Source organism: Chiroxiphia lanceolata, chromosome 5, assembly GCF_009829145.1.
Source record: "Chiroxiphia lanceolata isolate bChiLan1 chromosome 5, bChiLan1.pri, whole genome shotgun sequence".
Taxonomy (NCBI): Eukaryota; Metazoa; Chordata; class Aves; order Passeriformes; family Pipridae; genus Chiroxiphia; species Chiroxiphia lanceolata.
The window spans coordinates 73,929,167-73,943,195 of record NC_045641.1 but is presented as its reverse complement, the minus strand read 5'-3'; positions in this window follow the sequence as shown (position 1 = coordinate 73,943,195).

Sequence of the window (14,029 nt, the reverse complement as noted above, 5' to 3'; positions counted from 1 at the left end):
AGCAGGGTGTAAATATGGATGTAAATATGAGGGGTTTCTTCTAATGCCTTCATTTAATCTCTGGGTCAAGGCACGTGCATAACAAAACAGCAAATTCAAGGCCTCAGTCAGAGCTTTATGAGAACTGCTGTGGGCTGATGTATTTCCAGTGTCTGGGGCTTTAATCCTCCCTTGTTGGAAAAGAAAGGAACTCAGTAACGGGCTGGTAATTAATTCTACAACAATACTCAGTAAGGGAAAGCTTGGTTTTAATAAACAGAACTCCTGATTTAACACAAACATATTCAGTTAGAAGGACATCTCAAAAATATTTATATTAGAAGCAAGAACAAAGCAATAACAACCACACTCTACAGGAAGCATTGCTTGCTTTCTGGTGATTAATAAACCCCAGGAAAGAATAAAATAGATGGTCTAAGTTTTCTCTTCCCTGTTTCCCATAAACTGAAACGCACAAAGGAAATAAATGTTTATGGTGGAACTGAAGCCAGAATTTTGTGATGAACTTCCCCTGTTACAGGAATGTCTTGAGATCCCTCTCCCCAAGCAGCTCAAGTTATTTCTTATAATGGTGATAAATGAACAATGGGGAAGACTTCTGTCTCCACTGGGAAATCAGGAGGGAGTTTGCACCCCCTGTACTTAAAGGAACAGCAGCAAAGGCAGCAAGTCAGAGGTCCCAGAGTGCTCTGCACAGAGCAGCAGGAGGGGGGGTCAGGGACCTGCCCCTCTGAAGCAGCACCTGGACAGACAGCACCTGGAAACCACCTGGATATCCATGATGGGGTGTCCAGGGGCCAGGGGGTGGGTGTGCCATGTGCTCTGCTCCTGGGAAACGGGAGAGGAGAGGGCTTCACCTTCCTCAGAGGTGACCAGAAGGAGCTGCAGTTTAGTCAGGTGTCATAACAGTCTATCTTACAATTTCCATCTCTGAAATACTGAAGACTTATCCAGTTTTTATAAACTGTCTGTCAAGCAGGGGGACGTTCCCTCCCCTGCCTGCTCCAGCAGAAAGCAGTGGGAGCTCTGGCTAACACATCCTCAGCCAGCAGCACTGGTTAATCCCTACCAAAATTCAATGCTGAAGAATCAGCTAAAACCCAATTGCAATATTTCTCATCAAAACACTTAACTCAACAGGAAATATGATGTCACATGGGCAGTAAAAATTTAATTTTTTTTCTCATTATCCTTTGTTTTTCAACAAGCTGCTGGAAAACAAACTACAGATCACCCCTGGATGTTCGTCTCAGAATACTACTTCTATCACTTTTATCTAAAATACCCTCTCTCCAAGTCTGGTTGGCAATATGTTCTGAGAAATCAATCTGTCGTCGAGGATGTGGACAGACACACTTTATGGCCCCAAGGCCAGACCACAGCTAGAGGTTGTGTGGGGTTTTTGGTTGTGAGAATCTCTCTCTAAGCCCTTGTGCTGCACAGTTCAGCTCTCACCACCCAAGGTCCTGTCGTGGTTTAACCCCAGCCAGCAGCCAACCCCACACAGCTCCTCACTCACAGCCCCATCAGTGGGATCAGGGAGAGAATCAGAAGAGTAAAAACTAGGAAGAACAAGGGTGGAGAGGAAGCCAGTTTAAAATGGGAAAGCAAAGGATGAGCACACAAGCAGAGCAAAACAAGGAATTAATTCCCTGCTTCCCATGGTTGGGCAGGTGTTCAGCATCTCCAGGAGAGCAGGGCCCCATGACATGATGGTGACTTGGGAAGGCAAACACCATCACTCCAAACATTCCTCCACTTCTTCCTTCTTCCCCCCACTTTATACACTGAGCATGATGTCACATGGTCTGGAATATCCCCTTGAGGTCCCCTGTCCTGGCTGTGTCTCCTCCCAGTTTTCCACACACTCCCAAATTCTTCACCAGCATGGCAGCACAAAAAGCAGCAAAGGCCTTGGCTCTGTGCAAGCTCAGCAATAACAACACCACCCCTGTACTATCACTGTGCTCAGCACAAATCCAAAACACCACACCAGCCCCTGGGAAGACAATTAACTGCCCCAAGCCAGAACCAGCACAGGTCCCTAACAAAAGGAAGCAAACTGGAAACCTTTCCCAAGTTTTTGGATGGTGTGAAGAAGATGGCAGAGAGAGACAGAGTCTGGAGGGATTTTGCAGTCAGACACTGGTTAAAAAAAAAAAAAATAAATTGCAGTACTTTAATTTATAGTATGTTTGTCCAGACCTCTCTTCCAAACTCTAGGGATGCAAATCCATCCCTCACATTGCATCAGGAAGTTGCTGAAGGAGTCATGGCATCCTCTCCATCACTGATGTGCCCTTTTCCAGTGTCAGCTTCCTCCCCACAGGCAAAGTCCCCCCAGCCCAGCTGTGACATTCAGGTTTTGGTGCTGCATCCATCAGGGCACACACTGTCACAGCAGCACTGGGAGCAGCTGGAATCTGGAATCCTCAGCTGAAAACTGCCTTTTCTACACAACTGGAATTGCTGTAACAGCCTCCCCCACAATGAACTTTTCTGGAAGCCAACTGAAGTGCCTCAAACAGGGAAAGAGGAGGTAGAAGCATTCAGGAGCAAAGCAATGGGCTTTGGGAGGTGGGGGGAGTGTTTGGAGTTGGAGGTTTCCTCAGGGGTTTTTTAGCACTTCAGCTCAAGCTGCACATCCAGCACTTCAGTGGAAGCAGCCAACAACCTGGCTCCTTACACATGCCTCCCTCCCTCCTTCCTCCAAACATGTGTCTGCTCAAACCAACCAAACAAAAAGGCGGCTTGAGGTTGACTGAATCTGGGTTTGGCTCCTGGTCAAATTTGCTGGAACAAAGCCAATGGAAACACAAGGTGGTCTCCTCATGCCTTGTGGAAGCACCATGGCAGAGGAACCAAACCCTTCTCCTCTCCACTGCCTGTGTGCACTGGCACTCCTGTGCCTCATGTAACATCTGGAGAGCAAGAGACTTTGCTCTAAGGTGGATGCTTTATTTCAATTCCTGACTTTACTCTTCCTATTTTCAGTTTCTGCCTCCAAAACAAAGCTCTAACTCTGTATTTCTGACTCTTTATTTCTGACTCTCTGGGTTTCTGTGCTGGATGCTCAGAAATTACTCCTCTTACCCCCAGAAGCACTTTGGTCCTGCCCTCCAGGACCAAACAAAACGAGGAAAACTACAGGACACAACAGGCACAAGGTTGGTGGCACAAGCACCAAACTGTGCATATGCTCCACAGTCCTTGATTTTAGTCTTAATTCTAATGAACTCCCAACAAATTCACCATAAAGAGGCAAAAATCCCTAAGAAATCAGAGCTACCACTGATACCCCAGGAGAGGGAGGGGAAGAATTTGGGCAACATATTTCATCAGCTCAACAGAAACAGGTGTATACAGCAAGTTTAGTCTTGGGATGCTTATAAAGGGAAGCCTGGAAAAAAGGCAGAAGGAGATAATTTTGTAATACTCAGTGTGAATCCCCCAAATAAAGAGCTTTATGGATATTTCTGTGAAATAGAAAACAATCATTTATTCCAGCTGTGCTCACATCCTCTTCGCCTTCCAGGGTTAATCTGCTGAAAAGCTTTTAGCTAAGATTAATGTATATCCAGCTGTCTCTGGACTTTTCTCTTTCATCCCCAAATTAACACACAACAAACAAACAAACAACTACTGGCAAGAACATATTAACCAGAAAAAAAAAAAAAAAGAAAAAAAGAGGAACGTTTCAATTCTGACACAATTCCCAGAATATTCCTCCAGAATGAAAGGCAATGAAGTGAATTGAGTTTGTTTTGCAAAGGGAAAACAAAAAGGAGGCAGGGAGAAAAAAAGGTACTCTGCTAATTTTATTCAGAATACAAGGAGATTAAAGGGATTAAGAGCTGAGCAGAGATAAGATCAACGTGGGAACTGATGCACCAATGTCAGAAATGGTTTCACCTCAAGCTGAAAAGTTAAACATGAACATCCTTAACCAGAGAAGAGAGGACAAAAAGCAACCAAGGTGGTAACAACAAGTAAACTTTGATCTGGTCTTGACATGCCAGTTTTTAAGGCATCTTTCTAGGCCTTACTGGGTTCCTTGAAGTCAAATCTAACCTGGGTGTGTTTAACTTACTATTTTTCACTTGTAACCCTCCATTGGGATAGTCACCATATGGAGTTTTTTTTCAGGGTGAAGTTGCAGTCATTTCACAGTGCACAGCTGACACCCTGTCACCCTTCCTTACAAAAAAAAAAAATAAAAAAAGACTATACTTTTTAAACCACAATTATTGTCCTGCTACACTTAATTAACCAGCAATAACTTCTTGGTTTACAATAGTCACCATCTCTGCACAGGCCCTCTGATATAAGGTATTTCTCTTTATGAGATTATGAGGAACCCATTTCCAGCTCCATGGAAAAAAAAAAAAGTAAGCAGAGGCAAGGATAATTTTCCTTGAGCAGCACAGAATAGCAGAGAAAGTCTGTGATATGGTGGGAGGGTAAATGAAGGCTGTGCAGAAACACTGGCCTGCCTGGGTAGTGTGGATAAGGTTAAGCCCATGAACCAAAGAGAAATGGATTTTTTTTAACTGACACTTTTCTCAGTGGAAAATGCTCCTTCAATTCTACCAAAATTGGAAGAAAATAGAGTGAAACAATCTCATGAAAATGAAGTTGGACCTTATTCCATCACAAATGTTTCAGAAAGATATATTCCAAAATGAATTTAAAAAAAAAAAAACAACAAAAAAAACCCAAAAAAACCCAAAAACAATCTTTCAAGCAGTATGTACGATATTACATTTTCTTCTAAAGTCTGAAATGCAGATAAAATGAATTCTTGCACACAGGCTCTGCAAATGCTTGGAGAGAGGAGGGGGAGATCCCCCCAAATCTCAACTTTTTGCAGAATAAACCAATCTGTTCTCTGATCAGCACTGCTAGCAGATGCAGAACTTTAGATACTGCTCAAATCCTTGTCTGTGCTGATCCTGTTACAGTGAAAGGGAAGTTTAAGTGGAGCTGAAAAAGGTCATGTTTTCATGTTGGGCTTTCCTCCTGTCAGGAACTAGTGCAAGAAAAAGTATGAGTGGACATTTTCCACCATCTTCCTTTTGTGGGGTCATAAAAAGATCAGTCTTTAATGTTATAATATACCACACTTTGTTTGTTTGTTTGTTTTAAATAAAGAAGGAAAGATTTTTTTTTCAACATCAACTTATTAGGAAAATTCTTGAGGATGATCAATAAGGAGAGGTGCAAGGGCCCACAGCAAACAGGAAATTCAAACATGACAGAAGTTGTGGAATTAATTCCGCTAATGTGTAAAATGAGTGATCAGAGGACCCCTAAAACAGGAATCTGTTTGTTTGGGGTTTGGGTCTGATGGTGTTTCCCTGTGAGAGCACAAGTCCAAGCACATCCAAAGCAGACACCCCTATGGAATTATTGAAAAGTGCTACACAAAGAAGGAAACACATTCCCACATGTGCCAGGGCACTGCAATATCCTCAGTGGCCTGCTAACTGCACCAGGGCCAAGTTCTAACAGACATGGTACAGACTGTACCAAAAAAAAAAAACAATTAAAAAAAAAGATAGAGTGAAAGACCTTAAAGTGTGAATATTTGGACAAAATAACGTGTCAACAAAGCTAAAACTAGTAATGACATGATATGAGGTGATTGAAAAGAGGCTCAGATATTGGTATTATTCCTGGATCACTGCTACAAAACCATTTCTACGTCCTCCTTTCCTGTTCACTAAGAGTTGCTGTTGCTTTTGCTTGAGTGTGAAGTAATTCAGTGACATACTAGAGACACATCCATCAAACTGGAAGGTTTGGTCTGGATTAAATCCTCAATACCACCAAAATCTGGAACATATCAGCAGACCACTGAGAGAAGGAGGATTCACAATCTTCTAGCCTTTCTCAAGACACTGCTCCCAAATCTGAATTTCCCCCTCTGGAAACACTGTGAAATTTATCCTCAGGAAGTACCACAGCCTGACATTGTCTTTGTCTTTTCTGACTCCTAGAGCAGAATCTACCCTGAAGCTGCAGGGTTTCCATTATGGCAACTGGCCTACTCCTCACAACATCTCCCATCACTTTTATCTTGGCAGGTTTTCTGCAAAAAAAAAAAAAAAAAAAGGTAGACTGCAAGAAGCAGTTTTGTTCTATTAAAATATATATAAAATAAAAGAACGGGGAAAAAAATTAGCTGGGGTCCTCTGAGTTCAAACCAGATGCTCCTCAACTATTTTTCTTTGCATGTAAAACTCAATAAGCTGGCTCTCCTGGAAAGCCAGAGAGCACAGTGAGGTATTCCTGGAAAATTCAGCCTCTGCAGCTTCCCAGTGTTGGGAGCACAGCCCTTCCAAGCACAGGCAACACCCACACCCGGCCGAGGCTTCGGCAGCTTCGCGGGTCAAAATAAACACAACAAACCACAGAGAATTCAGTATGTGCTGCATGAAATACTTTCCTTTTTCTTCAAGGGAAGCTCTTTTTAATGGACTTTCTGCTTTATTTTTTGTGACAGCGTCTGGTTTATTTTACCGGGCTTTTTTTTTTCTCCTTTTTCCAGCAACACCCCGAGCCTTCTGCGGCTCGCTCTGGAATCTGATTCGGTGCTCACTTGCACGGTAAAAACAACCAATCATGGAAATAAGATGCTGGCAAACAAGCAAAGGGTTGAGACTGTCCATGAATGCAAAGCTGGCCCTGCTGTTTTCCCCTTGGTGCAGCTGCTTTCCCCTCGTTGGAGCGTCGCTCGGGCTGCGGCCTCGGATGGGAATCAATGGATCCCCCAGTGCACTGGTGCATCCATGGATTCCCAGCACCAGCAGGGATCCAGCCAGCCCTGAGCAGGCTCAGCAGCCCCACAGCCCACAGGGGAAGAGCAAAACCCACACAGTGCCCCTTTCCTTCAGCAATAAACAAGTTCAGAGAGGCCTAATGTCGGGATCCTGGCTCCTGTCATCCGTGTCCACCAAGGGTTTACTGGTGCCATGGAAGCACCCTGAAATCACTTGGATGGGAAGCAGAACCCCAGCTCACTGGGATTTTCAGTACTGGTGAGGGATGCAGAGATGCCAAGAGGTGCTGCTGTCCAGCATCCTCCATGTGCTCCCAGGGTTTCCATTTGCTGTGGAGTCACAACCATTGCCTGTGACTTTTCCTACCAGATTGCTCACAGGATTAGGAAATGTATCCACTTTATTTTTCTTTTTCCTTTTTTTTTTTTTTTTACTTACAGTCTTTTTCTTCATTCCTTTGTATTTTTCCTCTTTACTGCCTTCATTTCTCAATTGCAGAACTGCTTCGATATTCAAACATTTTTAATCTTTGAGAAAAGTAAGGCATCAAGCTAAAGATACATCAATCACTATTGCCTTGGAATAACAATAAGTGACACAAAGCAGATCAGCTGCAGCTTCTAAAACACCCAAAAAGAACGAATTTGTCCTCTACCAGCATTAATGGAGAATTACTTGCCCCCATTGTGGCCTGTTTGCTTTCTTCTCTTTCCACTGTAACACAGACTCCAACAAAGTGCCCAAAGAGCCACAGACAAAGAAATCCTGCTTCTGTCCCTCTGTCCATCCACCTGCATGCCCAGATTACCTGGAGCATTAATGAGCTCTCAGATCAGGGCTTGCTGTAATATTGTATCATCACGAGACTTATCGGGAGATTAAATAAACACAGCTCAAAGTTGAACACAATTCTGCCTGTGTTTACAAATATTTCGAGGCAGGCACAGGGCACGTGGAAAGCAGCACATCACTTTTAAACAGCATTTCACTTCTGAGGGGAAATAAATACAAGAAAAGCAAACACAAAAATCCCTTTCTTACAGCCACCAAACAGGAGAGAGGCGTTTTCCACGAAGCCAAAACACGCATGAGAACTGGCAGGTTATCCATCATTTTCCCCAGAGGTATGAAAATAAGAAGCTGGGAATAAGTTACCTGGAAGCTAAGCCTAACATGAAGTTTGAAGACAGAAAACATCACCAAGGGCCAAAGGCCAGAGAGAAAATTTGTTGTGGCTTCTCCCAAGGGCCCTTGGGCAGCAGAGACGTGGTCACACCCTGGCGCTTCCTCAGTGTCACCTGCAACTGCAAAGACTGGCAGGATTTTCCTAAAATTGCAATACAACTGACATTACATGAGATTTCCACCCAGCCACAGGGTATCAAACAGCCACAGAGGAGAAGGGACACGGGCAGGACACAGAATTCACAGCAGGCACAGGAGAATTTCTGTATTTAAATGTTTACAGCTGAGAGAGGGGATCTGAATCAGCAATGCAGCCAGCCAAAGACATAAAAAACAGGGGGAAAAAATGTACCATCTGTGTATTTCCAATTCTTATCACATTGGTGTGAAAGCTGGGAGGACTCTTCAAGCATTGCAAATGTACCCTGCACACCACATTTGTCTCTGGGCCCTTCTGGCTACACTGGGTAAATCTGTCACATGAAGGGGAAAATGCAATGACTACAACATAGTAGTAATATGGTGTGGAGCACAGCTTATTGCATTGCATAAACAAGAAGAAAGTGAATTAAAAATTAGGTTAACATAGGACTGATCAGGCTTCAAATCACACCAGCAAAAATTGCTTTTCCTAGGAGAAGTTTTTTAGTGGAGATCAGCACTGACAGCCTGTGACACCCTAAAACCAAAAAAAGCTAATTCCATCTGGTCAGGAAGACTCAGCTTGAAAATAACCATTTGTAACCTAACAATGCTTCTTTCTTCTTAATCTTCTTATCTTTGAAAACTTCTTTTTGAAAAATGAAAATTGAATTTCTCAAGTAGTCATTTACCTCTAAGAGGGTGGGAGTTCCAAAGGAAGGATGGGGGAGAAAAACCTACTGTTGAATCAATTGAGTAAATTTCCTGATCCAAATTTCAGGAGTTCAGGATAGATTTATGCCTTTGGGTCTTTCAAGAGATCTGCAAACATATATCATTACTTCCCACTATATGTTACAAAGAGGAGTTTGGAAGTTCTTCTGGATGAATACACCTGATGCCTCCAGGTTTCACAAGGGGCACCTGCAAACTTTTTGCCCTGTCATCTAAGTGAAAAGAAAATACACACTGCAGCCTCCAGCCATCCAGAGCTCCTGGAGGAAAAAAAAAAAAGCTCAGAATTCTCCAGTATTCCCTGGGATTTGCTCCTGGGAGCTCAGAGGCTGCAGGTTTTTGTGCCTGCTCTGCCCCAGAGCACAGGGAGCCAAGTGCAGGGGGAATGCTCTGCAGATGGAGCCAGATGGACGCCAGAGAAACTCTTCATTTCACTGTCCAGCACAACCACTAAGCTTTTGCATCCTGGTCAAACTTCCAAGGCACCTGACAGGAGCAATTTGCTGGCTACAGAGATGTGTTTCTGCAGTGCCAACTCAGATCTTGGGTTTTCTTATTCTTCTCACGTAGCACAACTGGCAGAAGTAACAGAGCAAGATCAAAAGGAAAAGAAACTACACGAGAAAAAGATGAAGTATGAAATAATGCTGGTAACAGAAAAGCTGCAATTCATGATCAAAGGAATGAATCTGGCCCCAACTATATAAATAAAGAAGTACCTTCCCCCATTTCTGAAAGGAAGAATTCGCTGTTTGCCCTCTTGTCACGCAATCCTTTCAAGTGCAGTTATACTGAGGGAGCTGAAATTAAAAGAAAAAAAAAATACAAAGGAAAAGGAACAGAGCACCTCAAATTTTATTTATTTGCTTTAATCATCACGAAAGAGAGCTCTCCTGGGATCTCACTGCTTCCCCATTCCTGTTGTGTATAATGCACACAACAAATAATCAAACCCCAGAGCATCTTCCATTCCAGCTAAACAAAGAGGTCGTGACAACAAGGTCTTGTGCCCACTACAAGCTCAAAGAAAAGGGTCCTCAGCACTGCATGCCCCACATATTTCCCCCCCACGCTCCACAGGCACGGAGTGGATCTGGGAGACAGCAATTCCCAGCTCTACCTCCCCAGCCAGGGAAGGCAGCAGCTCCATGGCACCCACCCCATGAGGCTCCTTGGTCACCTGCATTCGGCTGCAAGAGGCTCACAGAGGGCTTGGTGACCACGTGGGAACACAGAGAAATGATTTTCCACCCATAAAAACTGACCTCAAAGCCTGAGCAAGGGAAAGCACGCCAAGCCTCTCACCCTCTGGCACTCCAGCAACTGCTGGAGCCTCCAGCTCTGCTACTGATGCTCAGGGGAGCAAAGGAGACCTCCCCACTGGAGTTACTGCCAGTCCAGCACCCACCATGAGGGTCCACCCTGGGGAATGAACTTTTGGGCCCCAGGGAAAAGCAGAAATCCTTCACTTTTCAGACAAAGGCAATTAAAAAGTAGCTAGAGATGTCAATGTAGAAATCCTCACTTTGGCTTTAAAAGGGGGACACTGTTCACCTCCCATCCTGTTTATTCAGGGTGATACAGGGCACCCCTCTGGCCAAGGGACACTGGGGAAGCTGCTGGCATCGGGGTGAAATCCAGACTGTGAGCTCAGCTAAGGACCAGGCAGAGTTTCTGTGACACATTCCAGGTCTGAATGAGTTGATTTTCCCACTGCCCCCTTATCCCACGCCAGAAATGGGTCCAGACCCACCTCCCCACTTTTGGAGGGGTTAATGCCAGAAGGAGCACTGCCCCCGTGGGTGTGCACATCTCTTGTGCTCTGATCTTCTTGTGCCAGAGCCAGAAAAGCATCCCAGCACTTCCTGCTGAGATGGATGCTCTCCCAGCACATCTGCACAGGGGCATTTTGCTCTGAGGAGTGCAGCAGCCTGACATCAGCAGTGACTAATGGGCACCCTGCAAAGCTGAGCATTCAAAGGTTTTGTGTTCCCAGGGGAAGGACCAAGTTTCACAAGACCTGCGCTCATGCTTTTGTTTTACCGACGCAGAAAACTTGGTTCATCCCAAAGAAAAGGCTGCACATTTTGGATTCTGCTTTGCTTTTCAGTGTCAGCTTTGAAATACACAGAATGTCCTTGCAGAGCAGAAATTTCCAAGTAATTTGAGGTTAGTGTGCCAAGACTTTTCAGTGTGATTGTTCCTGAACGGAAGGTGAATGCTGGTAAACACATTAAAAGGAAACGTGCCGGCATCGTTGGAATTAATTCCTCTGTTCCTGTTGGCAGTGGCTGAGACATCCCCACAGAAATCTGAACTTCCCAAAGCTGCACCTCCTGAGGGAAAACAGCTCCTTCCACAATCTCTGCTGTGCTGGTCAAACAGCCCATTTAAGCTCTTCTCCTTCCCTCTTATATCAGTTCTTCTCTATTTAAATCAACCACGCTGAGGCATCTACTATTTTTTGGGGTTGCCCTTGACTTCAGGGGAGCTCCCACCTCTGTACAAGCCCCTTGCCAACCACTGTAACAGCAATCATTCCAGCACCAGTTAGGTTTTCATAAATCCTTTCTTTGTGTACATTAGTCACCTAACAAATAACTGGCAAGCAAGAAGTGACTCCTGGCTCTGTAAACAGGCACGATGCTGTAGCACTAATTAAAGCATCATCCACTAACACGCAGAACAATAGTTTTGTGTCCTTTTAGTGTTAGAGAGCAAGGCATTACTTTATTTACAGCCCTTGGTGTGTATGTGGCTGACAAAAGTCCTGCCTCCCCACCAGTACATCACTTTTTCACTTATTAATATATTTTTAATGAAGAAAGTAACGTTCATTGGCTCTAAATTACATAATTTGGTACTTTTCCCAAGCTACACTCTCACTAAAGTTGCTTATGACAAGTTTTTGCCATATGCTGGCTAAAAGTGATTTAAGGCCTAGCACACACTAACAACTGATCAAAAGGTTCATTAGGACCATCACTTGACAATCCAGACTTAATTAGGGCTGCTCATACAGCACTTTCCAATACCAAGCATCCTGGTCCAACCCAGCCATAACCCTTCTGACCAAGTCCCTGCCCATATACAGCACAATACTCCAAGCCTTTTCCCATACAAAGCACAATATCCCCAAGTCTCTTCCCATATAAAGCACAATATCCCAGCAAGGTAGAGTATGGTTCTCACCCCATCCAGAGGCAGAACAAAATAAGGAAAACACGGATCCAAACCTCTTCCTGTTGGCTGAATTATTGTGTCTCAAGACCTGGCTCAGGGTTACAAACTGGGTATTTATGGGCAGAAACTCCTCTTTTTTCCTTTAGTAATTACACTTCACAACATGTCCTCCTGCTAATGAACATTTGTAAACTGAACACCCTGATTTATTGAAGAATTTTTTGTTCCTATCCAAGCTTTTTGTTGTCAATCAGTTTTCCTTAAAAACAGAGACTTACCACCAAAAAATAGGTCTCTAGGGGAAGAAATCCCTCGGTGCCTGATTACTGCAGCCCTTCAGTTAGAACAGCATTTGCACACTTCAATAACTCCCTCCCAACTAATTGTGTAAAACATCAATACTGCACATTATTTTTAAAAATGATCCCAGAGACAGCTTCCTCTTTTCATACAACACAAGTATAATGTGCCTTCCCTAAAAAGCAGCAGGAGAATCACTTATATTCACACAGCCACTCCTATTAAAAGTCTGTGAGCATCCATATTAAGGGTCCACTGCTTTTAAGAAAGGACAGAAAAGAAAAAAAAAATTCAACAGAAACCCCTCACAGCAACTCTGACAAAAACTGAGCCACTTTCTGCTGCTGAGAGCAACAACCCAAGCAGAGCTGCAGTCCCCACCCAGCAGCACCTTTAACCTGCCCCAAGGCCTGTATCCTTCTGAAATGCCACTTTTCCCCTTAGCTTGGCATTTATCAGCATTATACCATTTATAACTCATCAGTTTTGTATCTACTCGCCCACACCAAGAGCTCAGAGAGACAAGATTATAACCCTTGTTGAAAAAACTGATTATGATCCTTTGCTGCAGAACTTCCTGCACCAAAAAAGTCCAATTTCAATAAATCATCTGCCTGAGGAAGGAACGATGTGGGAGTTTGGGGGGCTGATTTTTATGGCCTGGAATGTCTAAAGAAGTATTCATAAAATAATGAAATGTAAGGCATAGCCTGGCAGACTAATTTTAGAAAACTAAATTATCAAGTTTGAACACTAAAGATAGAGCAGAGCAGGATTAAGCAGAAACACAATAGTGTCACCATTTCTGAATTTATTAAATATTTGCTCTTTCAAGTAAAACTGTACTTTTGTAATCTCTCCATTTAGAGAAGAGTTTGGGGAAATATTCATGCACAGAGTCTGACAGCTGAATCACCTCCTTTTGCTGTGCATTTGCCTTCTCTGTATTATTCACTGTCACAGAGACACGGTGATTTAACATTAATTTAATTTACATATATTAAATGTGCTCAGAGTATTTGCACAGCTTGACTACAACCATGGGACCCGCTTTCCAAATTGAGCTAAATTCATGGCAAAGCCCACAGCATGCAGTTCTTTTGCTAAGCTGGCTGTGGAACAGAGTTACTTCTTAGCTTCTAAAATTTAACTATTCATGAAGAGTTGATGACTTCTGTTCTGCTCCTCAGCAACAGCTTGACCAGCCTTATGCATCAGCATCTTTATCCCTTGTCAGACCCTTGCTCTGCATCTGTGTCTGCCTCAAAGCCTTTCAGAAAGCTTCTGTGCTGATCAATACTTTTGGAAATCATAAAATGTGCTGAGTATAAAAAAAGATTGTCATGTTTTGAGAGCAGAGGGAGTCTGGACCTTCACTGTTACCTTTTTGCTCCTTGATCTGCAATGCTAAATACTCCAGGGTTAAAGCATCCTCTTTTGACCATTATTTGAAAGGATTTTTCATTAGAAACACAGCTGAATGGGTTCCACAACCAGTAGCAAAAAAAAAAAAAAAAGCAGTCAATGCTCGATGGAAATTCAGTAATAAAGTTTGTTGCTTTTAAATATGTGAGGTCAATTAAGGAGAGCCCAAGCCTTAACCCACAGATCTCAACCTGAATTTCCAAAAGTCTGTGGACCAGGGGGTTGGCAAACTCCTGACAGAGAAGAGGCAACACTGCAGTCAGAGCTGCCCTGGCATC